The sequence below is a fragment of the Pleurodeles waltl genome, chromosome 8 (assembly GCF_031143425.1).
Source record: "Pleurodeles waltl isolate 20211129_DDA chromosome 8, aPleWal1.hap1.20221129, whole genome shotgun sequence".
NCBI lineage: Eukaryota > Metazoa > Chordata > Amphibia > Caudata > Salamandridae > Pleurodeles > Pleurodeles waltl.
Window position 1 is genome coordinate 262,827,975 of NC_090447.1, and position 27,822 is coordinate 262,855,796.

A 27,822-nucleotide genomic window follows, 5' to 3' on the forward strand; every position below is an offset into this window, starting at 1 on the left:
CCCCTAGTGCAGCCAGTACGTAGAGAAACATAGCAAAAGTACATTTTCCAAAACTATACATCTAGGGTAATCTAGGTTAGGGTGACTTGTGCGGCTCTCGTCAACCTTTTCGGAGATAATCCATTGAAAACCTCAAACTTTGACTTAAAAAACACATTTTCCTCATACTTCTGTGATGGTAAGTTCTGGAATCTGTGGGGACCCACAAACTTCCTATCACCTAGCATTTCCCAAAGTCTCCCGATAAAAATGGTACCTCACTTGTGCAGCTAGGTCTAGTGCATGGGACAGGAAATAGCCCAAATTGCAGTATGGACGCATCACATATTTCCAATAATTTTTTTCCTTTTTTTGCTTTATGGGTAGCTGTGGAATTCATGCCGTAGCTCAGAGGGCACCTAGGGGAACATAGCAAACCTGCACAAACCTGCATTGAAAAGTGTTATTTTTTTCTTTGTGGGTAGCTCTAGGTTTTGGCCCCTAGCTCAGCGGCACCTTGTGAAACATAGCAAACTCATACATTTTTAATAACAAGACAATTAGGGAAATCCAGGTTTGGGTGCCTTGCAAGGTCCTCACTAAGCAACCTTCCTCAGAAGCTCTTGTAAACCTCAAACTTTGGTGAAGAAACAACATGTTCCTCACATTTCTGTGAAAGAATGTTCTGGAATCTGCTGGGAGCTATAAATGTCTTAACACCCTGAATTTCTTGATAAGAACGGATCCCATTTGTGTGGGTGGGCTAAAAGACCATCACACGAAAAGCCCTAAAGCGATACATTAGGAGGTAGGCAATAGGAGTAGCTGTGGTATTTGTGGTATTTGGGGCTGTGACCCAACCCATGCAAACCTATGAACCCTAGACATTTTTTTAAACTAGACAACTAGGGGATTCCAATGGGATGAGCCTTGTGTATATGCCACAGGGTTTTCCTACCCTGCAAACCTCACACTTTTCATAAAAATATGCATTTTCCTTTACATTTCAAGGATGCAAACTTCCTGAATGAGCAGGAATACTCATAATTCCTACCACCCAGAGGAAACCCACTTGAGTGGCTAGACCTAGTGCCCACCACCAGTACGGATCAAAGTAAAGTCAATTGACATCCTTGTGAAAGCACACCTTGCCTAAGCTTGTACTACCTGTTCATGTACTTTTCCTCTTTAAAGTCCTGACTAATCCTGCACACTTGCCTAGTGAACCTTTACTAATGCCTTACAATGCTAGCTACATGAGGCCCAAGAAAATTTGTCTTTTTGCATCCTTTGCACACTCACTGTGCTAAATTCAACTCTTTTAAGTTTGTGGATGCAAGTAGAGGGTGTTCAAGACTGCCTTTTAAGGCTCACATTCCTAGAACTGAGTGAGCATATCTACCTTTGAAACTAAAGCAAACATGCTGCGGAAGACTGTCTAAGTTCCCTAAAAAACACCTAAAAACTACTAATGATTTTACGTTTTCGTTGCACAATGTCAAGGTGTTTTTTGTTCTGCCCACTGTTAAGTGCATCATGGTTACTGTAATGCCCATATCACATGGTGAACAGAACACCTACCACATTCTCACGGCCATAAAGATGTTGAGCACGCCATAGGTAAGCCCATGATTTCCTCAGGTAGAGAGAAGCAATTTGTACAGCAGCTCACTTAGAGAAGAAATGGCCATGGAAGGTATGTATCTATTCACAGCCATCAAAACATATGTTATTGCATCTCCACCTGAGTGAATTTCCCAATGCTTCTCTTCTGTGTGGTACCACATAAAGCAAATAGGAGAACATAGGGCTGGCTGACATGGGTGCTAGCGAGACTAACTGAGTCTTCTGCCTCTTTCCTTGCTTAGAGAAAACTCTGCAACTACGACATGGTGGAGTCTTTCTGACTGTTACAGATATGGTCAGCAAAGTGTCAGTCCTGCAGCCTTGCCACATCCGCTACAGTTCTAAAGCATATGAAGTGGAGGCTGTTGCTTCTGTAGCAATAAGACTTTAAATGACAGTCAACTTAAAGTCAGGAAAAGATATGCATCTTCTCCTGGTGGTCTGATGATAAACAACATACACATTGTCTGTGCCATCTGGATCAGGTGGGAATAGAGCTTCTTATCACAAGTGTGAGTTTTATGTCTCACGTTTTGTGGCTGACGAACCTGGTCATTCTTATCCGCTCTGCCAATGTACTTCTTGTAAACAAGTATACAAGTAGGCTTGTGAACTTCGACCAACAGACCCCAAACTGTGATGGGGTAAGTGCACCCTTTATGGATTGTAGTGAGCATGTACACATCACACCTATTGGAGAACTTGACTGTGAGCAGTTTTTGTAAACAAAATACAGTGCTCTGAGATTTTTTGAGCTTCTTACAAACAAGCTCCTGCAGGAATCCTTTGTAGCAACATTGAACGCATTGATCACATGCCCCAGTGATGGCTTTGTATAGCTCACTGAAAAGCTTTCTTACTATATAGCAGTTGCCCACAAAAAGGTTATAAGCTTTATGAAGGAGTGGCTGGACAAACTCCAAAACAATCTTTGCCATGACTCCCAGCATGGAAGGGCAAACTACAGGGCTTACAGCAGAGTCCTTCCCTGTATGCACCCCCAAGCTGTATGCATAGCCAGTAGAGATCTCACACAGCACATACAACTTAATGTCAAAACAAGCTATTCTGCTCTATTTGCGCTACCTTAACAGCAGCCACCATTTGTAGAGGATCAAGGACTCATCAATGGCTATATTCTTTTCAGTGTAATTTTAGGATCTTGATGATCTAAATAAAGTTATTATGATGAGGATATTCTTTCCAGAAGTATAAATCTCTGGAGTCCTGGCAGACAATTTTTTCACGAAAGGTTGAATGGTATTGTGGCAATGCAACAAATTTATCATTGAAATGCAGCATACACTGTAATAACAAAAACTGATGTCTGCTGATGTACAGTGCAAAGTTCGGTGTTACCCAAACTGTGTGAGTAGACCAGCAGGACTGCAGGCTTGGTTTGTACACTAACCACATTTGGAACATGAGGCCCAAAAATGTCTTCAACTACTCAAGTGAAATGGGAGACAGCTGGTGTGCATCAGAAGGAGGCCAAAGAGTGTATATCCATGCTCCCTCATAAATAGTTCTAAATCCAAATTTGTTTGCTGCACAATTTACTCAAGAAAGTCAACATCTAAAAATAAATGGACTAATTTGGGGGGCTGCCAATGGAGCACTTTGTCCTGCTTGCTATAGCACATGCCTGTTACCTGGGATGGTCTACTTTGCTATGGTTGCTATGTTTGCTCTGCTGCACAGACTGTGCTTGCAAAGGGATACCATAATTGCCATGACCATGTTCCTCAAAATCGCTGGAAGATAAGTCATCTGATAGAACTCATGGAACTGAAAACTCACTTACAGATTCTACTCCATTTCTTCTCCTTCAAATGCTGTCTCAGTATCTGACCCTTCTTCAGAGCTGTCCTCTAGTTAGGGCGTGGGCCTCAGTTATCCACTGAGATGCCATTTTTGTTGACTGTCTAAAATTTGTAAACATTACTTTTATAACACTGTGTACTATGTGGAAGGCAGAACTATGGTGCGTGGTCAGTGGGTGAAAGTGAGCTTCTGTAAGATGTGTATGACAAAGCCTCAAAGCAAAAATCAACTTAGCTTGTTGATGCTGCAATGTGACAACCTCTTCTGAACAACTTGTCAAAAGGCACTAAAAAAAGACAAAAAAACATAAGGTAATACTGCAACTTGCCACATACCCAGTACCACAACATACTTCATTGAAGAAGTGTTTCAACACAGCAAGACAAGTTGCTGTGTTGTGTCATCTGGGAGAGGAAAACAGCACTGTATCTTTCAAGACGTGACAAAATTGTGCACTCTTCATGTGCAAGCACACTTGGTGTGTTGCCTTGCACCAAAGCAGCTACAAAGGGGCAAACCACCGTACATTTATCAATGTTTTAATCCCCTCGGGGTGCTCTAGCACCCCACCTAAAGAAAACATATTTGAATATATTTTTTGCACTCATTGGGGGTCAGCCCATAGCCAACCAGGGATGACCCCCAAACAAATCTGCAACCATTTGTTTTCCTCTTAGGGGTGAAATTGCACACTTCCTGGGGGCGCAGGGGACATAGGTGGAAAATAAATATGTGCCCGCCCGGGAGGGCAGCCTGCATATCACAAGGACCAACTCCCAAACATAAGTACATTTATATATATTTTGGCCTCCTTGAGGGACATCCCATATATATTAGTATGACCAACCGCAAATCAAAATGGCAGACATTTTGTTACACCTGGGGGATTCCACCCCACCAGGAAATATAACAGACCCCTCTTCACTTTAAAAACACATACGGCCATCTGACCAACCTTGCGGGGTTGGCTTTATGTATGATAATAAAATTATGCATTATGAGCCAATACATATGCATTTTGTAAACACACCCATTATCCTTATACGGGCTGTACAAAACTGGGTAGAAAAGTAACATTGTAGCTACCAACAACATGTAAACTATAAAACAAACTAATACACTCATTCGATGATGCCATCAGTGATGTAATCAATGATGTAATCGATGATGTCATTTGAGATGTCATCAGTGATGTCATAAATGATGTCAAAGAACATGTCATGAGTCATGTAATTTGTGAGGTCATAAACAGTGCATGGCAGTGGCGCAAGCTATAACTATAACTGGTGAATTCCTGTATATTCTTTAGTTCAAAATGTTAATGTTGTCACTGACATATGCACCTAACTCTAACATTTCGTTAATCTTTGTTATTTTCAGTGATATACATCATAGTAACAGAAAAATGAGTCACACTCCGGATGGGATTGATTTCTGCTAGTCCTACATCCCTCTTTATAAAATCAACAATGTTTCTTATATTTCAATTTTGTTTTCTAATAATTACGATAAAAGGATAGGTAGGCACCTACATTTAGTAATCGGCCAAAAACCTCCACTAGGTCCAGTCAAGGCCTCAGTAAATTAATCCTTGCTCAACCCTTGGTAGATTGGCCCACGAGCAGTTAAGCTTAAGTTAGTAGACAGGTGTGTAAAGCATTTAGGGTCTGATTTATGAAAAGTTAGCACTGCTGTATGCATCATTTTTTTACACAAAAGTGGCACAAACTTACAAAATATATCTATATTTTGTAAGTTATACTTATATTTTGCGCTGCTTTTGTGTCAAAAAATGATGCAAAGGCGGTGCTAACTTTTCCTAAATCATGCCCTTATTATCAACAAATCAGTAAGGCACAGATTTATACTTTTTGACGCAAAACCGCGCAAACGTAGTTGAAGGCAAAAAGTATTGTATTGTATTGTATTGTAATAGTATTTATATAGCGCTCACTACTCCTGATGAGGCATCAAAGCTCTTTTTGGCAAATAGCACACTACTCCGGAACCCAAAAGGAATTTGTGGTGGATTAGTATAGGGAAAAATTAGTACAGTTTTAGTATTAGTATGAGTTAATTAGAGCCGTGGATATGTGAGTTTGTTCATTGGATTGACTGGAGTAAAGGAGGAATGGAGGAAGGAAGAATCCAGAAGTGTTAATTGGGAGTTTATAGTAATAGGATGAGGCTTGGGATGAGTAAAGGGGGGATGGAGAAGGGAAGACTCTGTGGAAAGGTTTAAGGAGATCATAGTAGCTATGTTGGTATCTCTGTTCTATCAATGCGTGTAAAAGTGGCAAAATAATCAGATATAATTGCCATAAAATTTGCTGAAGAATAATGCACAGGTTACCTTTTCCTGCCACATGCTTCAGTCAACCATGCTGCATAGTTTTGTCCTCGACAGCCACATAATTGAAGTGGCCTATGACGAATGAGTCACCCACCCAAGGCCACTGGCCCAGTTCTCCTGAGTCAAGAGAAAACCCAGCTCTGAATGCTAAAAGTACGGCCCAAGGGCCACATGCGGCCCTCCTGACCTTTTTGTGTGACCCTGGTCAAGCACAGCACAAGGCTGCTGTTTACTGGACTCAGCAGTAAATAAACCGGGACCAATCATTTAAAGGTTAGTTGCAGTGAAAGAAAGAAAGTAACTTGGGTGTTTCATTTATAAAGAAACATTGCAGCATACTTGTAAAATTATGATAGTCTCAACATTCAAAAAGTGTATTTTATTAACATGCAGAAACATTTCACCTTAGTAAATCAGATTATATCAGTGCATTAAGAAGTATTTTTTAAGTGACAGATTAAGAAACATTCATGCTCATTCACCCCCTTGCTCCCCGCCTTGACAACTAAGAGGCAAGTCCATTGTTACATGCATCCTTTGGGTGACTGGGGTGGCTGTTGTATATGAACATTATAGTTTATTAAATCCAACACAAGAAAGCTTTCTACAGTGCAAGTCCTGAAGTCATGTCTTTTCCGGTCCTACTGTTTGATAATTAAGAAAAAGAAGGGAAAGTGAAATAAAACAATTGCCTAGGATCACACAATTTGTTTAAATGGGGAAGCCGGGATTTATTCCAGATATTCTGGTTCCACATTTTGCAGTTCATTTCAGCCACTCAATGCACAGGCTTCTCTTCCCCTACACCAGCTGTATCCCTCCACCCCGCTGGCATTAGTTCGGCCCGCGGTCACACTACTGAGCAAACATTTTGGCCCCTTGGAAAATGTTTGCAAGTACCCATGCACTAAACTGTATCTGCATTAGACCTATAACCCTGCCCCCACCTACTATCCCTGCCCGTGAACGCCCCCATGTCTTTATCTGGGAACATTATGGTACAGAAAGTGTCAAAGAGCAGAAATAATCCCTCAACTTTCAATGTATAATTTTGAAGTATTTATGTTTCCCGAGGCATCTAAGTGGCTGGATTGTACCATGGTAACAAGTTTAAAACTCTTGGGGCCAGATGTGTCAAACTATTTTGTATTCACAAACGGTGCGAATCGCAGAATTTGGCCATTTGCGAATGCAAAAACGTGGTCTGCGATGCATGAAATGCATTTGCAGGACAAAAACAAGGAATCGCAAAATTTGCATTTTTTTGCGAAGCTACATGGTTTTGCGTGTCGCATTTTGCGTCTCGCAATTTGCGACATGAAATACCGAATCGCTATTAGCGTTTCGCAAACTACAAGTCGGAATAGTGACTCGCAAATACCGATTCGGTATTTCACGTTGGAAATTGCGAGACGCAAAATGCGACGCGCAAAATCATGTCGCAATTCGATGCATCAAAAATTCGCAAATTGCAAATTTTTGCAGGATGGCCTTTTTTCACATGCAAATTACCACGGAGTGAAACCAGATGGTAACCAGGTGCAACCTATATAAAGAGGCCCAAAATGCTTCAGACTTGTTTCCACAATGGCTGCACTCTACGTCATGGCGAGGAGAATGAGGATCTTGGCAGGTTTGAGGAGAGGGAGGAGGAGACAGGAGCGCATTTTCAGAGTGCGCATTACCCTTTTTGACCAGACTGAGGAGGAAATATATGAGATGTACAGGTTGAACTCAGCCATGATACTTGACCTGACAGCGGAGCTACAACTCATACTGCAGCGCACAACACACAGGATCAATAGCATACCCACCCATGTGCAGGTATTATGCTCCCTGCACCTACTTGCCTCAGGGAGCTATCAAGGGGTCATAGCAGCAGCTGGAAGGGTATCACAGAGTGCACTCTCTAGATTTTTCAATGCATTTCTAAACGCCATGCTGAGTAAGATACACCAGTACATCAGATTCCCCCACACCCCACAGGAAATACAGCAGCCAAACATAGATTTCTACCAGATAGCATAGTTCCCCCACGTCCTAGGTGCCATAGATGGGACACATGTTGCAATCTGTCCACCATCGGCCGCAGAGTATGGTGGTCATTACAACCCTGGCGGACGGTGTTTCAGGTGCGGTAATACCGCAAACAGGACGGCGGACAAAAAAAGGGAATTATGACCCTGGCGGAAACCGCCAACAAAGATAGCCACTTTAACACACCGCCCGCCACGGCGGTACAGACAAGCAGCGCGGCGGTCACCGCCAACAGACAGGCAGAAGACAATGTACCACCCATAGTATCACAACCCGCCAATCTGCCACCTTTTCCGGGGCGGATACACTGTGGATAAAAACACAGCGGAAACAGTTTCTGCAATGGGAAAACGCTCACCTGAACACATCCCACGAGGAAGGAGGACACCATGGAGCCAGAATTACAAAACCTACCGGCCCTTGTATTCCTACTCATCTGCGAAGACCAACGCCAGCGAAGACAACGGTGAGTACTGCACCTGTGACATAGGGGAGGGGGGAGGCAAAAGTCAGGGGGACACACACGCAACACCCCCACCCCCACCCTCGCAAATTACAACACACACATCAATGCATTTACAAACATCACAGTAACAACCCACAACCCCCCAGAAGAATGCAAAGACAAAACGAAATCAGTTCAAACATTGTAATGTATCAATATACATGTCTCAAATATATACAGATATATCATAAAATCATTCAAAAGTATATACATTACGAGAAGTAGTGCAGATATGCACATATCAATGTCCGTGCACCACTAGTCCAAAAATGCATGGGCGAGGCCCACGCAAGATACCTGTCCACAAACAGAGAGAACACTGACGGGGCATCAGAGAGAAATACAACAGGCACCTCAGGCGGAAGGGAAAGGGGGGCACCTCAGCCGGATGAGTGCAAAGCCAGATCCACGACGGGGCTCCATGCCCATTGATGTATCCTGGGGAGTGCAAAGCCACAGTCTCTCAAGTCTCTACAGTGGGTGGGTTGCACACTGGACCATCCGGGGAGTGCTAAGCCACAGTCTCTCAAGTCTCTACAGTGGGTGGGTTACCCACTGGACCATCCTGGGGAGTGCAAAGCCACAGTCTCTCAAGTCTCTACAGTGTGTGGGTTGCCCACTGGACCATCCTGGGGAGTGCAAAGCCACAGTCTCTCAAGTCTCTACAGTGGGTGGGTTGCCCCCTGGACCATCCTGGGAAGTGCAAATCCACAGTCTCTCAAGTCTCTACAGTGGGTGGGTTGCCCACTGGACCATCCTGGGGAGTGCAAAGCCACAGTCTCTCAAGTAGATAACAGTCTCCACTGGTTCTGGAGGGGGACTGGTGCCCAGAGTGCTTCATCCTGTGAAGGACAGACAGAGTGGATGGATCTCTCCACTGGTTCTGGAGGGGGACTGGTACCCAGAGTGCTTCATCCTGTGAAGGACAGACAGAGTGGATGGATCTCTCCACTGGTTCTGGAGGAGGACTGGTGCCCAGACTGGATTAGTCTCCCCGTGACAGTTCCAGTCCCGTCACTGTCCCAGCTGCACATGGGATAACGATGCTTGAGGTGGCGGTCTTTTCCTTCTTCAGTTGTGCATGCCCTGTTCAGCAGTGCATTCCCTGTTCAGCGGTGCTTGCCCTGTTCAGCGGTGCATGCCATGTTCGGCGGTGCTTTGCCATGGCAGTTCTGGACTGTTCAGCGGTTCTTTGCCATGGCGGTTCTGGACTGTTCAGCGGTGCTTTGCCATGGCGGTCTATGGACTGTTCAGCTGTGCTTTTCCATGGCGGTTCTGGACTGTTCAGCGGTGCTTTTCCATGGCAGTTCTGGACTGTTCAGCGGTGCTTTGCCATGGCGGTTCTGGACTGTTCAGCGGTGCTTTGCCATGGCGGTTCTGGACTGTTCAGCAATGCTTTGCCATGGCGGTTCTGGACTGGGCATTGGTGTGTGGCATGACGTTCTCTGGACTAGGCATTGGTGTGTGGCATGACGTTCTCTGGACTGGGCATTGGTGTGTGGCATGACGGTCTCTCATTGCCCAGCGGGGCTGTGGCTGCCGGGGCCCTCCTGGGCACTGACTTCGGCGGTGGTGGTGGTCTCCTGACCAGTGACGATACTTGGGCCATCCTGGGCACTGACTCCGGCGGTGGCGGTTGACTCCTGACCAATGATGACACTTGGGCCCTCCTGGGCAATGACTCCGGCGGTGGCGGTGGTCTCCTGACCAGTGACGATACTTGGGCCCTCCTGGGCACTGACTCCGGCGGTGGCGGTTGACTCCTGACCAGTGACGATACTTGGGCCCTCCTGGGCAATGACTCCGGCGGTGGCCTCCTGACCAGTGACGATACTTGGGCCCTCCTGGGCAATGACTCCGGCGGTGGCGGTGGTCTCCTGACCAGTGACGATACTTGGGCCCTCCTGGGCAATGACTCCGGCGGTGGCGGTGGTCTCCTGACCAGTGACGATACTTGGGCCCTCCTGGGCACTGACTCCGGCGGTGGTCTCCTGACTAGTGACGATACTTGGGCCCTACTGGGCACTGACTCTGGCGGTTGACTCCTGACCAGTGACGATACTTGGGCCCTCCTGGCCACTGACTCCTGCGGTGGCGGTGGTCTCCTGACCAGTGACGATACTTGGGCCCTCCTGGGCAATGACTCCGGCGGTGGCAGTGGTCTCCTGACCAGTGACGATATTGGGCCCTCCTGGGCAATGACTCCGGCGGTGCTCTCCTGACCAGTGACGATGGTGCTGGCGGTGGCGTCCTGCCGCCGGGAAGGATGCCGCCCTTCTCCGCCGTGATGCTCACACCAGGCTGTGCAAACTTCTTCTGGCCCTTCCCCAACTTTGGAGGAGTCACAGCTGACTCTGCAATACCCCTGGGACCCCTGTGAGTTGTTTTGCCTCCAGGAGTCTTCACACGGTCCCGTCGGCCACATTCCAACTTCAGAGCCTTTACACGGGGTGGACTGCCAGTGCCTTGGCTCCGTGTCACACTGCCTGCCCTGGTGGCCAGTGCACTCCACACACCTTGAACACGCACCACTGGTACTGGAGGCTTTTTGGCTGAGGCGCTACAAGAAGACTGATTAATTGGAGGGGTGCGGGTGGGGGCAAAAAGGTCAACTTTGCAGAGGGACAGTTTCTGACGAACACTGGGATGGGTAGCTGAAGGGGGTCTGGGAGTGGAGGAAGAGGAGGTGGTTGTAGGAGGTGTCACTTTAGGTGTTTTGGGTGCAGGTGCAGATACTGGAGGCTGTCGTGAGATGGATGGATGTTGGGTGTGTGGGTGCCCGCGTTTGTGTACTTTGGGAGGGGAGTCACGCACTGGGAGAGGACACAGGGGACGTGTAAATGTTAGTGGGGGTGGTGAGTGCAGGTGAGCGGGGTGTGGTGCAGGGTGTTCTGGTGCGAGTCCTGGTGCCTGTAGATGTAGTGCATGCAGGTGAGAGTGTAGATGAGACTGGGAGGGAGGAGGCAGACGACGAGGAGGGGGACACAGTGGAGGCAGTGTATGTTGCTGTGTCTGCATGTGGGTAATGCTTGTGTGTGTGCTTGTGGGTTGTGTGGTGCTTATGTTTGCCTGAGCTACTTTTGTGTGTTGAGGTGTGTGCATGCTGGTCTGATGGTGTGCTTCGGATAGGCTGGGGTACAGGGGACTGGTTCTGAGTGGAGGAAGTTGGAGGGGGGAGGCTAGACACAAGGACAATGGCTGCCATCAGTGCTGAGGCCAGAGATTGAAGGGTTCGCTGAAGGACAGCCTGACCAGAATGAATGACCTCCAGGAATGGATTACCGTGTTGCAACTCTTGTTCTACACCCTGGATGGCATTCACAATGGTAGACTGCCCAACAGTGAGTGACCTGAGGAGGTCAATGGCCTCCACACTGAGGGCAGCATGGGTGAGTGGGCCAGGGCCTGAGGTGCATGGGGCAAAGGTGATGCCCACCCTCCTGAGGGCACGGGGCGAACGCTGAGGGGCTGCTGGGAGGGTGGTGCTGCTAGGGGGGGTGGCGGCTGTACCTGTAGAAGTGGGGCACACAGATGGTGCCGCCACCACAAGGGAGCTCCCATCGGCGGACGAGTCCGTGTCGCTGGTTGGTGATCCGGTGGCCGACGTGAAGCTCCCCTCGCCCTCCGTCCCATTGTGCATTCTGAGCCCGTGGTGTGGCCCTCCATGGCCATGTGGGATGCAGCTCCCTCATGCTCCGGTGCCACTGTACCTCCGTCTGATGATGCTGATGCACAAAAGAACAGGGAGAGCACAAAAAGGGGTGGGGGAAGACAGAAGAAAGACAGGTTGAGTGCATGGCATACCGCTACCGTTGGCGGACAATACAGACACAGCAGCCCCCTGCACTACGCCGTGCTCCTGGCCTCTACAGATGCAATTTCTGGGATCTGGCCTACATGACTATGGTGGACATCTGCACACATGGATGCCACAGGGGCATGTATACCTGTACTTGGCACTCTACTGCGGTGGGGTAGAGTGCCACATGGCCTGCATTATGGAGGGGCCTAGCCTACGTATTTCTGCCTGGCCTAGGTACACCCACAGCCCTCCTCCCTCAGCCAGCACTTCCACTGCGCGCCAAGTACCCAGAATGAGATTGTACTCACCCCCTTGTGTCTGCTGTGATGCCCTCAAGCGCCCATCCAACTCCGGGTAGGCCACTGCCAGGATCCGGAACATCAGGGGGGTCATGGGGCGACAGGCACCCCTCCCACGTTGGGAGGCCATCCCCAGCTGAGCATCCACCGTCTTCTTGCTCCAGCGGCGAATGTCCTCCCATCTTTTCCGGCAGTGGGTGCCCCGTCTATGGTGGACCCCCAGGGTCCGTACGTCCTTGGCAATGGCACGCCAAATGTCCTTCTTCTGGTGGGCGCTGACCTACATGACATGTACAAGGGAAGAAGAGAAGTCATTATCAACAGCACCGTCGATGTGAGTGTCCCCCCTCCCTACCCTAGCCATGTGGTACATTCATTCACATGCATTAATGTTCCCTGAACTCTGCCCCCTTCCCTCTTACAACCAGCCCTCTCCACCCAGGCCTAGCCCATATAACGTGCTACCTGTGTACTAACCTGTTGGTCTGGAGGACCGTAGAGTAGCGTGTACTGGGGGAGGACCCCGTCTACTAGTTTCTCCAACTCCTGAGCAGTGAAGGCAGGGGCCCTTTTCCCAGACGCAGCAGCCATCGTCGATTCCAGACCGAGGTCACAGCAGCACTTGCAGTGTAGGTCCTCTCCTGTCGAAGATCAGGTATCTAGTGATTGAACAGATAGAAAATGGCGGTGACATCCGCGGCGGTGACGTCCGCAGCGGTGCGTATCATCACTGGCGGCGCACTTGTTCATTGGTTTCTGGGACCCATACAGTCCAATGTTAACCAATGCAGCATTGCGCCGTGGTCTATGACTGCCTACCGCAACGGTGTGCAACGGCAACGCAGTTACCCCACAATCCCATTGTCCCAGTTTAGAGGTCAGGCAGCCTCCATTTCAGGGGCCCACATGGCTTCATTTACTTCTGCGTCACACATAGCTAGGCCTACACTCAACACACATACAGGAAGGGTTTTGTGTTTGGTGTCGTGTTCTGTGTAACTGTGGGTACATACCTGGAAAAAAGTTTACTCTGTGGTCGCTGTTGTCCTTCCTGGGCACCGTCATTTGGGACAATTGAGAAGATGGCGGAATCCTCCGGTGTACCGACCGCTGGTGGACCTGTTGACAATGGAGGAGCGACATTTAATCGTCACTTGCAGGTTTGACCGTGCCACTATCCAGGAACTATGTACCCAGTTGGAACCAGACCTGATGTCACCAATCTACCATCCCACAGGAATCCCCCCTGACATGCAGGTGCTGTCAGTGCTCCATTTCCTTGCAAGTGGGTCTTTTCAGACAACAGTGGCCATGGCATCAGGGATGTCCCAGCCTATGTTTTCCAACGTGCTGTCCAGAGTGTTGTCTGCCTTGCTGAAACACGTAAGGAGATACATCATTTTCCCTGAGGTGGAAGATTTGGCTACAGTGAAAGGTGACTTCTATGCCCTTGGACATATCCCCAACATGATAGGTGCTATTGATGGCACCCATGTAGCTCTGGTCCCCCCCCCACAGGAGTGAACAGGTGTACAGGAACCGGAGAAGTTATCATTCCATGAATGTACAGATGGTATGTTTGGCAGACCAGTACATCTCTCAGGTAAATGCAATGTTTCCTGGCTCAGTGCATGACGCCTACATCCTACGGAATAGCAGCATCCCTGATATGGTGGGTCAACTCCAGAGGCACCGTGTGTGGCTATTAGGAGACTCTGGTTACCCCAACCTGTCCTGGCTATTGACCCCAGTGAGGAATCCCAGGACCAGGGCAGAGGAATGCTACAATGAGGCCCATGGGCGGACTAGGAGGGTGATCGAACGCACCTTGGCCTCCTGAAGGGCAGGTTCAGGTGCCTCCATATGACAGGTGGTTCCCTATTCTACTCACCGATGAAGGTGTGCCAGATCATCATCGCCTGCTCTATGCTTCACAATCTTGCATTGCGATGCCAGGTGCCTTTTCTGCAGGAGGATGGTCCAGATGACGGTGTTGTGGCAGCTCTGGAGCCTGTGGAGCCTGTGGAGCCTGTGGACAGTGATGAGGAGGAAGCTGAGGAAGAAGACAACGACAACAGGGAGTCAGTCATACAGCAATATTTCCAGTGAAACACAGGTGAGAGCATTTTCCTTTTTACCATTACATTCACTGTCACACGTCTTCCTCTATCCTGTCTGTAATTTCATAGGATTATTTTGTAACTGAGTTGTACCTTTCCAATACGGTTTCACAGGTGTGCTTAACAACGTGTGTCATCTGCATGCATCCTTCAAGGACTTGTGATGTGTGACATAGGTATGTTGCCTTTACAACTAGAAACGCATTTTGACACTGTCATTAATAAATCATTTTACCAAATCATAGACTGACTCAACATTGTTTTGTGGTTCAAGGGTGTTTATTTAAGTACTCACAAATGGAGGGGGGTTGTAAAATGGTGAGGGGTGATGGTGGAGGAATGTCCATGGCAGAGTCCAGTCTATTAGTCTCACATGTGCACTGCCCATATGGGCATAGGAAGTGGAGCTGGGGCAGTTTAATTATGGACAGGGTAACAAAGTGGGACAGTGGGAGGACAATCAGGGTGGTCTCATTTCCTGGCGGGGGTCTTGCCATCTTGCTCTGTCCTGTTCCTGGATCTCAGGGACCGCTTGCGTGGTGGTTGTCCGTCTGCAGGGGGTGGGGTACTGGTGTGATGGTCCTGTGGCGGGCGTCCTGTCCACTAGCGCCGGCGGAGGTGGTGGGCAGTTCATCATCCATGCTAGTGTCAGGGGCTCCTTGGAGTGCCACGGTGTCCCTCAAGGTCTGCTGTATGTCCTTCAGCACCCCTACGATGGTGCCCAAGGGAGCTGATGGTCCTGAGCTCCTCCCTGATCCCCAAATACTGGTCCTCCTGCAGGCGCTGGGTCTCCTGAAACTTGACCAGGACCATCGCCATCGTCTCCTGGGAGTGGTTGTATGCTCCCATGATGGAGGAGAGGGCCTCGTGGAGAGTGGGTTCCCTTGGCCTGTCTGCCCCCTGTCGCACAACAGCCCTCCCAGTTCCCCTGTGTTCCTGTGCCCACTACCACTGCCCCCAGGTCCCTGTTGTTGTTGGGGTGGTGGGTTATCCTGGGTTCCCTGTAGTGGTGGACACACAGCTGATTGGCGTGTCCTGGGTACGGAGGTTTGGGCCCGCTGGGTGGGTGCTGTGCTGGTGTTACCAAAGGGTGGAAGGTCAGTGTTGGGCTGTGCCTGTGCAAGGGGAACCGACTGTCCCGAGGCCCACGATGGTCCGGGCTGGTCATCAGGATCCAGTAGGGCAGAGCTGCTATCATCACTGTGGGCCTCTTCTGTGGGTGGAGTGGAGTTGTCTGGACCCTCCGGTGTGGTGACGCTCCTTCGTGATCCTGCAGGGGCATAAGAGCATGATTATTGCATGTGTTCGTGTCAATGTGTGCAATGGGTGGGTGTGCGTGTACCCCAGTGCAAGCATTCCTGTGTGGGGGCTTGTGTGATGATGGTTAGGGGTTGTTATGGGTATGTGCAGTGAGCATGCTTTAGTGATGGGTGTCCATGCTTAGTTGTGTCATGCAGGGCTTGGTGTTAGGATGTGTGGTTTGTGTTCTTAGTACATTAGTGAGGAGTTTGGGTGATAGGGGAGGGGGTGAGGGTGGGGGGGTGTGATAGCATGCAGGTAGGGTGGGGGATCTTATAGTTAAGATTTGACTTACCAGTGTCCATTCCTCCACTGACTCCTACGAGGCCCTCTGGATGCATGATGGTCAAGACTTGCTCCTCCCATGTTGTTAGTTGTGGGGGAGGAGGTGGGGGTCCGCCGCCAGTCCGCTGAACCGTGATGCTGTGCCTGGAGACTGCTGAACGCACCTTCCCCCGTAGGTCGTTCCACCTCTTCCTGATGTCATCCTGATTTCTTGGATGCTGTCCCACAGCGTTGACCCTGTCCACTATTCTGCGCCATAGCTCCATCTTCCTGGCTATGGATGTGTGCTGCACCTGTGAGCCAAATAGCTGTGGTTCTACCCGTAGGATTTCCTCCACCATGACCCTGAGCTCCTCCTCGGAAAAGCGGGGATGTCTTTGGCGTGACATGGGGTGGTGTGTGTGATGTGTGGGGCGGTGTCAGTGTTGATGTGTGTGGTGATGTGTATTGGTGTGTGGTTGTTGGAAAATGGGTTATTGGTAGGGCAGGTAGGTACCTACACCTAGCAACAAGCCACAAACCTCCACAAAAGTACAGTTAGGTCTCAGTAAATTAATCCCAGCTCTACCCTTGGTAGCTTGGCATCGAGCGTCAAGGCTTAACTTAGGAGACAAAGTGTAAAGCATTCAAATATCACAAAACAGTAAATAAATAAAACACAGGAAACAGTTTAAAAATCCAAAACCAATTTATAAAAATAGCTTATATTTTTATCTTTAAAATGACACAAAAACGATTAAAATCGGTTCAGGGGAACCGGAGATATGAATTTTTAAAGTATTATTATTTTCTAGCGCATAGAAACAAAAAGCGCCAATCGGGTCATCTGGTTGCACCAGGACCGGGACAAAGTCAAACTTTCAGGCCGACCGCGATGGAGCCCTGCTCGGATACAGGTCGCGGGAAGCCTCGGTTAAAAAGTTACCTTCTGACTTAGTCTTTATTTTGAAGTTTTTCTTCACCGGGACGAACCTGCCAGTTGGATCCGACCTCCTGGAGCCCTTGTCCGGATACGCGAAGTCGGTTTCCTCGGTGGTGATTTCTACCTTCGGACTTAGTCGTTTTTTCGAGATGAAAATCCTTCGACCGGGGTAAACCTGGATCTTGATCCGACGTCCGTGGAGCCCTTCTCGGATACGATGGCTGGAAGGTCCCGGTCAACTTTTTACGTTCGGACTTAGTCTTTTTTTCGGATGTTTTTCTTGACCGGGACGAACCACGAAGTCAGGCCGGGTCGCGTTGAGGCAAGCCGGCTAGAATTTCCGCGTCGAGTCGGTCACTTTATGGAGCTTTTTTCTAAAATTTCTCCAATCTTTTCCAAACTTCTGGGGCTTCACCCAGATGTTCTTTTAAGGTTCTTTTGGGGTCCACAGCTCACCCCAAGGGTCCAGAAGTTCTGTGATGGTCCTTGGGAAGTGCGGACTTCAACTCCCAGAATGCACCTGGCGCAAACTCCTTTTTGGCCACTGGACAGTGGTCAGCTGGTCACTTTATCAGGAGTTGGTGCAGGGGACTCTGGTTAGCAATTTTTCACCTGTAGCAAACAGGGAGTCCCTCCTTGAACCAGTGGAAGCCAGGCAAAGTCCTTCTTGTGGTGAAGCCCAAGTGTGCAGCTGGTGCAGTCTTTCTGAGTGCAGGGTCCAGGTACAGGCCAGGGGTCCAGCAGGGCAGTGCTTCTTCTTCTTGTAGTTCCTTCTTCTTGAAATTTGGTGGGGATCTGAGGCGTGGGTGCAGGTTTGCCAGTTTTATCCTTGCTCCTGGGTGAAAAGCAGGGGGGCCCTGGTTCTCCAATCAGGGACAGGGTCGTCCCCCTGTGATGACCACTTCCTGGGAAGTGTGGCAAAAATCCATCCCAGAAGGCAACAGTCTCTAAAAATCCAAAATGGATGAATCTGATTTTTGGAGGAGAGATCTGGCTGAGCCCACCCACTGGTGTGGCTAAAAATCATAAACACACCCCTCTCCTGCCCTCCCCTAATCTAATCAAGGGGGCACCTAGCTGTCTGGGGTTGCAGGATGTGGGGGTGTTGCTGGGTGCTCCAGATGTCCTTCTCTGTCTTTGAAGACCAGTTTGGCAGCCCTCCCCCTTCCTGCCTCACCATCTGCTGAGGGGAGATTCTCTCCCCCAAGCACATTCCTTTGTGTGAAGTCAGGTCACTTCACACCTCATTAAAGTAGCCTGGCAGAAGCTGCTGCAGGCTGGCCAATCAGAGCACAGCAGCAAAAACAATGCAGAGCTGAAATTGGCAACTTTTTAGGTAAAGTCTAAACTTTTTACCTGGACTAGTTATATTAAATCCAACAACTGGAAGTTGTGGGATTTATTATAACAATCAATTTGATACCAAATTCTTGGTATGTAACATTTAAGGAGACTTTAAAATTTAAAATAAAGTCTGCCCATTCTAGCCTATGAAGGCCATTTACTTCAATGAGGGAAAAACGAATTTGGCTGTTTTTACCTCACCAGGGCTTATAAATCTATTTTTATAAAGTCCCTGCTTATAGTTACATGGCACCCAGCCCTAGGGGCACATAGGGCACACCTTAGGGGTGACTTATATGTAAAAATAAGGTAGTTTAAGACTTTGGAAGTACCTTTAATTCCAAAGTCGAATTTGCATATAACTTTAATTTAAAAGCAGCCAGCAAGGCAGGCTTGCTTTTAAAATGACACTGGGCACCTCAGCAATGCACCTAGGTGTGCACCACCTATGCTGTGGTCCCTAAACCTACATGCCCTACCATATACTAGGGACTTATAGGTAGGTTAACTTAGCCAATTATAATTAGCCTAATTTGCATATCCATTTTACACAGAGCACAGGCCCTGGGACTGGTTAGCAGTACCCAGGGCACCATCAGAGTCAGGAAAACACCAGCATAAAGTGGAAAATGGGGGCAAAAAGTTAGGGGGCCTCTGCAATCAGCCCCAGTTTCTCACAGTGGTGTTTTGTGCGTGGATGTTGTGTGGGTGATGGTGTTGTGTGCCTCTGTGTGGTGGGATTGTCTATTCTGTGCTCTCTCTCTGGCTTTTGTCAATCAGTTTTAGTCGTAGGGGTTTGGGGGTGATGTGGGTGTGTGTTTTATATTGTGTTGGGTGTGTGGGAGTGGTGTGTGTATGTGTATCAGGTGTGTGTATTTGGAATTGTCCAATGTGGCGGTGTTTTGGAGATGTGTGTGTATTTTGAGCGCGGCGGTGTGTACCGCCAATGGAATACCGCGGTTGAAAGACCACCGCATGAATTCGTGGGTTGTAATAGCATGGGCGTGTTTCTGTTGGCGTGGAGGTTTTGTTTTTGCCAGTTTAACACTGACCTTTGGTGTGGCAGACTTGTGTGGCAGACTTGTGTGGGTGTTTGAATTTCGGCGGATTCCGAGATGTGTGTCATAATAGCTGTGGCGGAATTCCGCGGCCGCGGCGGTGTATTGGCGGTCTTCTGCACGGCGGTAAGCGCTTTTTACCGCCAATGTTGTAATGACCACCTATGTATACCGCAACCGTAAATACCAACATTCAATGAATATACAGGTGATATGCAATGCCTCCTACATCATAATTTGATCTTGTGGCCAGGTACCCAGGGAGCACACATGATTTGTACATCTTTCGCCACAGCGGGATTCACACAAGAGCTGGGGAATTTGGTGAAGGATATCTACTAATTATTTACCCTCTGTACACTGGTGCATTGATGGCAGTGTGACGCAGCTACTCATTTTACCCTCTGTTCCTTCCAGTGCATACCTACATGATGACGCCCTATCTAAATCCTGCAACACCAGCAGAGCGGAGATACAATTCAGCACACAGGGCAACCCGCAATGTGGTGGAGCCCACCTTTAGCCTGCTGAAGAGTCGCTTCCGGTGCATCCACAAAAGTGGAGGGGCACTACAGTACAGCCCGGACACAACCTGTAGAATAGTGGCCACATGTGCGATCTTGCACAATATAGCTACCACCAGGGGCATACCTGTGGAAATATCTGATCCTGCCTCAGATGAGGATGATGATCCCATACCACCCCTACAGCCAGCAGACAGGACCACTGCAGCAGAATGCAGGCAAAGGCGTGCTGACATCATGCACAACCATTTCAGATGTATGTAATGACAACACAACCTCACTGACATGTGTTCTGGTAGTTAGCATCTTTATTACCTTGACTTCAGGTAACATACGTGTCACTAGGAAACAAATAAACACATGTGTCATAAATTAGCCATTTACAGTGTCGCACACTTGTCTTCTTAGTTTACTGTAAATTAACATGTTCAGTCAGTCCCCTGTGGCCATCAAAGTCACTTCTTACGGCCACGCATTACACTCAAGTGCGCAGTGGCCTCGCCGGCACCTGTTGTATCTGCCTCCGGGGCAGTGCTGTGCCTGGCACTGCGACGTCTAGGATCCGTTGTTGGCACTGCAAGGCTACTGAGGCTAGATGACTCCTCAGTATCCCCTAGTCCAAGTTCACTGGGTGTAGCACTGTGATTAGCCAGCATAGTATCCAGAACGTTTGTAATCTGGACCAGTACCTGGGCTACATCCCGACTGCTGTGTGCTGCCTCCACCTGTGCGGCCACAGCACGCCGTGATATGAGGGCAGTAGATGTTGCAAGGCGATTGACTGATCGACAAAAGCCACTAAACATCCCCATGAATCGCCTTTCATGCCTGCGGTGGCTGACTGTCTCATGCCTGATATCTGTAAGGAGTTCCTTCACTGCATTGGTCAGTTCCCTGGTGTTCTCCACAGCTGTAACCTGTCCCTCATGCAGCTTGCAAATGTTTGTATTAAGGCACTCCAACTGATTCTGCAGCCCCCATGTTAGCATTGTGTGCCTGCATCTGCCTGTGCATTGCCCTCATGTTCTTGTTTTGCAGGCGCTGCACTTTAAGCATTGATGATGCCAGGCCACCGAAGAATGATGGGCCCTCACCTACTTCCACGTGCTGTGTGCCTGCATCGTGAGGCCTCCTGCGGGGTATTGAGTGACTCTGGGCCAGGGACTGCTGCCTTACGGTGGATCTGGCTTCTGGGGTTGGAGTGTGGCCTTCTTCGTGCATGTCATCCGAGTCCATGCTCAAATAGGGGCGAGGTACAACCCTTGCCCTGAGTCTGATTGGCGCAATACTCACTGACTCGCTGGTGTTGGAGTCTGATGGAGGCTGTGTTTCAGCATCCCCCACAATGGCATAATCTGCTGTTGCTGGGCCTGGGCCATCTGCAACGACAATGTTCAGCATGTCATGTATGTATGTATCATCAAATGTTGCACAATGGTCATAAATGTACAGTTACATTGTATCACTATGTAGTGGGTGTTGTGTTCTTCTGGGTGTCGCTCTACTTAATTACATTCTATGTGCTACTTTCAGCTCTGGGTTGTGGACTACCACTCCCATAAGGCATTGTTGTGCTGCATCTAAGATGTGGAATGGAGTACTTATCACAATGGTTTGCACTACTTGCTATTTCCTAAGGGGCATTTGCACATACACATATGGGTTTACATTTCATGATTGAACTTACCTTTACTGGTGCTGGGTGTGCTGGATGTGTCTATGTCAGTGACCCCACTGACAGCTTCTGGGAGCAGTGTCGACTCCACCAGGTCTTCTATGGGGGTGGAGGGTGTCTGGGTGGATGGTCCGCCTCCTGTGCTCCTTGCCTCCTGTAGTCTGCTGGCCACCCTCTCCTTGGCACGGGAACGCAGGTCATACCACATCTTTCTTATCTCCTCCACTGAGCGCTGCGCAACCCCCACTATGCAGATTTTGGTCTGTATGTCAGCCCAGAGTTTGCACGTCTCACTCTCTAGGACTTGGAGTGAGCTCTTCCCAAAAAGCCGGACATGGCTCCTCACCACCTCCTCAGTGAGCACCTCCAGTTCCTGCTCACTGAACTTCAGTTTTCTCTTCCTCTCTCCCTTCTCCTTCCCATTAGCAGCATTGGCTATGGTGATGAGAAGTCCTGTCTTGCTCACAGACTTGCTCCCTGGGGCTGGGCTGTGTTTCTCTAACTGCTCCTTTGGGTGTGGCACCTGGAAACAGCGTGGGCTGACTAACTCCCTGCTTGTGATGTCATCAGGCTGTGCCAGGTGTGCGTTTTCGCAATTTGTGATTTTCAAATACCGAATTGCAAATATTTTTGCGGTTCGGTATTTGGGCCTCACAAATTACATTAGTGAATTTTAAGAAATTGCTATTTCCGAATTACAATTTTGTTACATTGCATTTTGCGACTCAGAAATAGCGATTTCTTAAAAATCGCTATTTGCAATTTGCTAAGGGTTTTTTTCATACATCTGGCTCCTGGTTATTTGTTGATTTCAATTTTAGAAGAGTGCATAATTTGTGCCGGTTCTTAACACTGGTGCTTATTTCTAAAAACCAGCTCAAGGTTCTGCTGTCTATTTTTGAGCAGAGCTCAAGAACAAAATACTGAACAAAGAAAAAATAATAAAACCAGAGGCTTCTGGACATCTTTTCATCCTGAGGTGACCTGAAATGTAGTCAAAATGTCACACATGTTCTCTATGAAAGGTTAATATTGAGCGGCGCTGGCAGGGACAGTGGGCAGTGTCCACCACACAGGCCTGCTGAGAAATACTCTAGCACTGGAACTTGTATTTTTACCAATGAAACACTGGAATAGAGACCAATTCAACAGAGCAAATGATAGACTGTGAGAGGCAGAGAAGTAAAAATAACTATTTACAAAAGATATACTTACCACTTGCTGAGGGCTTGAAGTTGATTGCCAAGGGGAATAAATAAGTATAGCACCACCTTGCTTCATTCCAGAGCACCTGCCGGGCACCAAATTTATGGAACCCTGCAAGCTGGCACTCAGAGTGGGCTAATGTAAAAAATAAAATACGTTAGCCAGGTGGGGGTGGTGGTTGAGGAGATGGAGTTTGAGGGTCAACCAATGATGCAAGGCTGTTTGAGGCAACAAATTAATCTAACCAGCCTAGTGTCATTTCCTGACACTCAACCATCCATATCACATGACTCCTGTCTTTTAAAAGACAGGAGTCATGCCCACCACTCCAATGGCCAGCAGCCCCTGGCCACAATAATTGCATCTAGTGCCATGTAGGGGGGCTAATTTCAGGTCCCACAATGGCACTTAAATATTTGTTTTTGAAATATTTACCTATACTTACTCTACTTACCTGGGATGGGGTCCCCATCCTTTGGTGTCCCACTGGTGTGGGTGTTCCTGGGGCTTGGGGAGGGCACCAGTGAGCCCTTTCCATGGTGTTTGACCATAGAAATGGGTCCACAGGTCCCCTAATGCCTGCTCTGACCCAGGCTTTAAATAATGGCGCTAAGCAGGCTTAGTCCCATTATTTAGGCCCTCTCCCCCCTGTGCACCATTTTTGCACGGAAGGATAAACAAGGCACTAGGGGCTTTGAGTCATTTTTTGGATGGGAACGCCTACCTTGCATCTCATTGATGCAAGGTTGATTCATGCATTCAAAAAATGAGTTTAAGTCCAATATTTTGATGTCAGACGGGTCTAGCATCAAAATATAAATATAGAGTTAAGTTTGCAGTGAATTTGCTTTAAAAAAAATGACACAGAGTCAGCGCAAACAGAGTATAAATATGCCCCTAAATAAATAAAACACAACAAACAATAAAAATCCAACAGCAATTTATAAAAATAGAAAAATACCTTTATCTTTAAAATGACAGAAAAATGACAAAAATACAATGTAGAAAACCAGAGATATGATTTTTTAAAGATTAAGGGACAGATTTAAGAAAAGTGGTGCTCCACCCAGTGCAGCCACACTTTTTGTGTGCCCCTTAGTGGCCCTGGTCCAGTTTTTAGATTTGGACTTTTTCAGAGATTTTCTTCCATGACGTCGGGCTATCCTCCTCAGCAAGCTGATTTTAATGCAACATCGTCAGACTGCCTTTCCGTGAGCCCCCAGACAAATTTCAGAAGTCTGGGGCTCCGGAGTTTTTCGGCTGGACACACCTGCAAGTTGGGTTGTAGTTGACATTGGCCGGCTTGACTCTCGACGTTGGGTCGGTCCACTTATGGAGTTTTTTTTCCAAAGTTGCTCCAAACTTCTCCAAACGTCTGTATCTTCTTCTAGAAGCATGTTTTGGGTCCTCAAAGTGTCCACAAACTTACACCAAGGTTCCAGAAGCTCTCAGTTGCTCCTTGGAGGTTGGGACTGAAATTCCCAGAATGCACCAGGTCAAACTCCTTAAATGGCTACTGAACACTGGCCAGTTGGGCAATTTCTCCAGAACTTAACTCAGGGGACTCTAGTCAGCTCCTTTGTACCTGTTGTTTAAAGGGAGTCACTTCTTGGGGTTGTAGAAGTTAGGCAAAGTCCTTTTCTTGGTGAAGCCCAAAGTATGCAACTGGTGTAGTCCATCTGAGTACAGGGTCCAGGGGTCCAGCAGGGCAGTCCTTCTTATTCTTGTCTCGTCTTCCAGCAGAGATCTGAAGTGTGGAGCAGCTCTGCCATATTTATTCTTTCTCCTGGGTGTGAAAAGCAGGGTGGGGGGTCCTGTCCAAACAGGTGCAGGCCACCACCCTCTTTGGTGACCACTTCCTGGGAAGTGTGACAAAAATCCATCCGAGGAAACAACATTCCTCCAAAATCCAAGATGGCATTAATTCAATCTTAAAGTTTAGATCTGGCTGAGCCCACCAACTGGTGTACCTTATTTTCCCTTAACACACCCCTTTCCAGCCGCTCTCTTTATCTAATCAAGAGGCACCTCATTGTCTGGGGCTGCAGAAATTGGGGGAGGTCCAGTTGCTGCTTCAAAAGTCCTTCCCTCCTTTGAAGTACAGTTGGGTTTCTCTCCCCCCATCATGGTCTTCCATCTACTGAGGCAGTTTCTTCCCACTCACCTCTGGGAGGTCACTGCCCAGGATACAATCTAAGGGGATGTCAGCACTGACCACAACCTTATACCAGTCAAGGGTACCCTCCCTCTCTTGGGGCACTATGGCTACAGGTTTGGTTGTGACCTCACCTGAGGTTACCCTTAGCTTCATGGTTTCTCTTGGTACATACATGTCTGGGATCACTAGACTGTCTCTCACTATGGTGTAACTAGCACACATGTCCCTCAGGCCAGTGGTAGGTATCCCATTCACCTGAATGGAGTAAAGGTGTCTACGTCCACCCTCAGGGATCACAAGCTTGCCATCTTGACCTGTCTACCAGCACAATGCTTTAAGGTTCTCTTTATCAGAGGAGTCCTCCTCTGTGGCTAAACTGGACAGCACAGTGCTAACTACCTTCTTGGAACAGGTTGCATCACCCTTGAAGTGATCTGCCTGCTGACAGTCAAAACAGTCCATGGTATTCAATATCTTTTTTAACCCTGGGTCTCTCTGCCTCTGCTTGTCAGAGTGGGAGTGGGATCTACTCTCCTCCTTTTCAGGATTCTGGGGTACACAGGGAGTCTCTGTGATGGGCTCACCACTTCCCTCCTTAGGCTTTTAGGGGCCTGACCCCACTTCTTAGAGTCTTCCCCCGGGACTTGGTAATCACTCTGGTCCTCAACCACTCATCAGCTGCCTCCCCTGCTCTCTGGGTCTGGACAGCTTAGAGTCCACTAGATACTGGTGTAACTTCTATGAAGTACAATTGGTCAAGATGTGCTCCTTAAAGATCAAATTGTATAGCCCCTCATAAGTACTTACTTTGTTACACTGTATCTAGCCTTCTAGTGCCTTAACTGAGGTGCCTACAAAGTCAAGCCAAGACTAGGTATTTAACTTCTGGGTGCCCCTAAACCGTATCCTGTGCTGCTCTGGGGTGAGACCAAATTTCTGGATGAGGCACTTATTCATATTGGGACAGGACTCTGTCTCATCCTCCCCTTGGGTCAGGAGCCTATCCCTCCTAGATACTGGGATCAGCTCCCAGAGGAGTGAACCCCAGTACTGAGGTATAACCTTCCTCATCCTGAGAGCCCTCTCAAAGGCTGTCAGCCACATGTCTATATCATCACCCTCCTCGTAGTTAGGGCCTCAACCCACCACCCCTGGATACCTCAACCTGCATGTCGCTGCCACCATCTCTTTGTTTACCCTTTGCCCACTTCTTCTTCTCTAGTGTCAACCTCTCTACCTTCAAAGCTATGTAGGCTAACTGGGTATCAAGTTCCCTCTCCCTGAAAGTCAGTTCTGCATCTTCTTGGGTGGATACTACAGACTCTTCCCTCCCAATAGCTCTGGATGGGGACCTAGCCTCTGAATTAAGGGACAGGTGATCATCATCCTCTTCAAGGAGGCTGGAGAGGGCATCTTCCCCCTCCATTCCGATCTCTGAAGCTTTCTCTGTCTCCACTTGCACTACCCAGGCTTCTAGGGACTGAATCATCACAGCCTTCCTTAGGGTGTTAGCCACAGGCAATCCCCTCTTTCTGCTCAACACCCTAAGCTCAGCTACAGTGAGTGTGGGTAGGCTAGCTAGATCAAGCTCAAAGGTATCCCTAGTTTTGGGACACTAAAAAGGTTGACACTGATTGATCAGAGCAATTTAGAATAATCAAAATGAAACAATTCAAAAATAATTAATGAAAATTCAAAAAATCAGAACTAATTTTGCCCTAGGTCAATTTAGAGGATTTTAACTTGCTTCACTTGAATGCAGTATTGTGATATCAAACACAAGTACTGGATCCCACCATTGCGCACCAGAAATGTTGGAAAGAAGATTATTGGTAAGCGCAGGTAGGCACCTACACTTAGCAATAGGCCACAAGCCCCCACTAGGTCCAGTAAAGTTCTCAGTAAATTAATCCTTGCTCACCCCTTGGTAGTTTTGCCCATGAGCAGTTAGGCTTAATTTAGGAGACAGGTTTGAAAAGCATTCAATATCAAAAAAATATATAGTGAGACACAGCACAAAATAAAATAAAAATCCAATGCTAATTTATAACAACAAAACATATTTTCATCTTTAAAATGACATCAAAACAACAAAAATCTAATGTAGGGAACCAGAGATATGAATTTTTAAAGATTAAGGGCCTGATTACGAGTTTGGCAGACAGAAAACCTGACCGCCAGACCCGTGGTGAGGAGACCGCCGTCAAGGTAGTGGTCTCCCCACCGGCCCTATTACAACTTTTCCACTGAGCTGACAGAATATGTGACTGAATCAATAAGTGTCTCTCTTGCTGTCTGACTCGGTGAGTGAGAGGCTCTAACCTTTATGGCACATCCACAACTACCCCAAAGGTGAGATATGTGTTCTGAAAGGTGAGTTTAAGGCTTGGTAAAAATCTTTTTAATGGAAAGTCAGGTTGGCACTATAATTACACAAACAGGCTGTGCAGCAGTACTAGGCCCGAGCCATGTTTAAAGGACTGCTTGTCTGGATGGGTGACCAGATTATGTTGCTACTTAGCTGAGTGAGTGTGTGTATCAGTCCCTCTTTGGGTGTGCCACCAGATGATTAAGTAGTATGCCAGTATATGACTGGTTCTTTTAGTAACTCTATGGGTTTATAAATGTGAATTTTAGGTGGCTGTCTGAAAAACATACTAGCTGTGTTGATGAGTACAGGGCTATGTAACAAAGGGCCAGATGTAGCAAAAGAAAATTTTGCGACTTGCAAATTGCGAGTCTGACTGACTCACAATTTGCAACTCGCAAAATTGTATGCAGAAAGGTGTCTCAGACACCTTCTGCG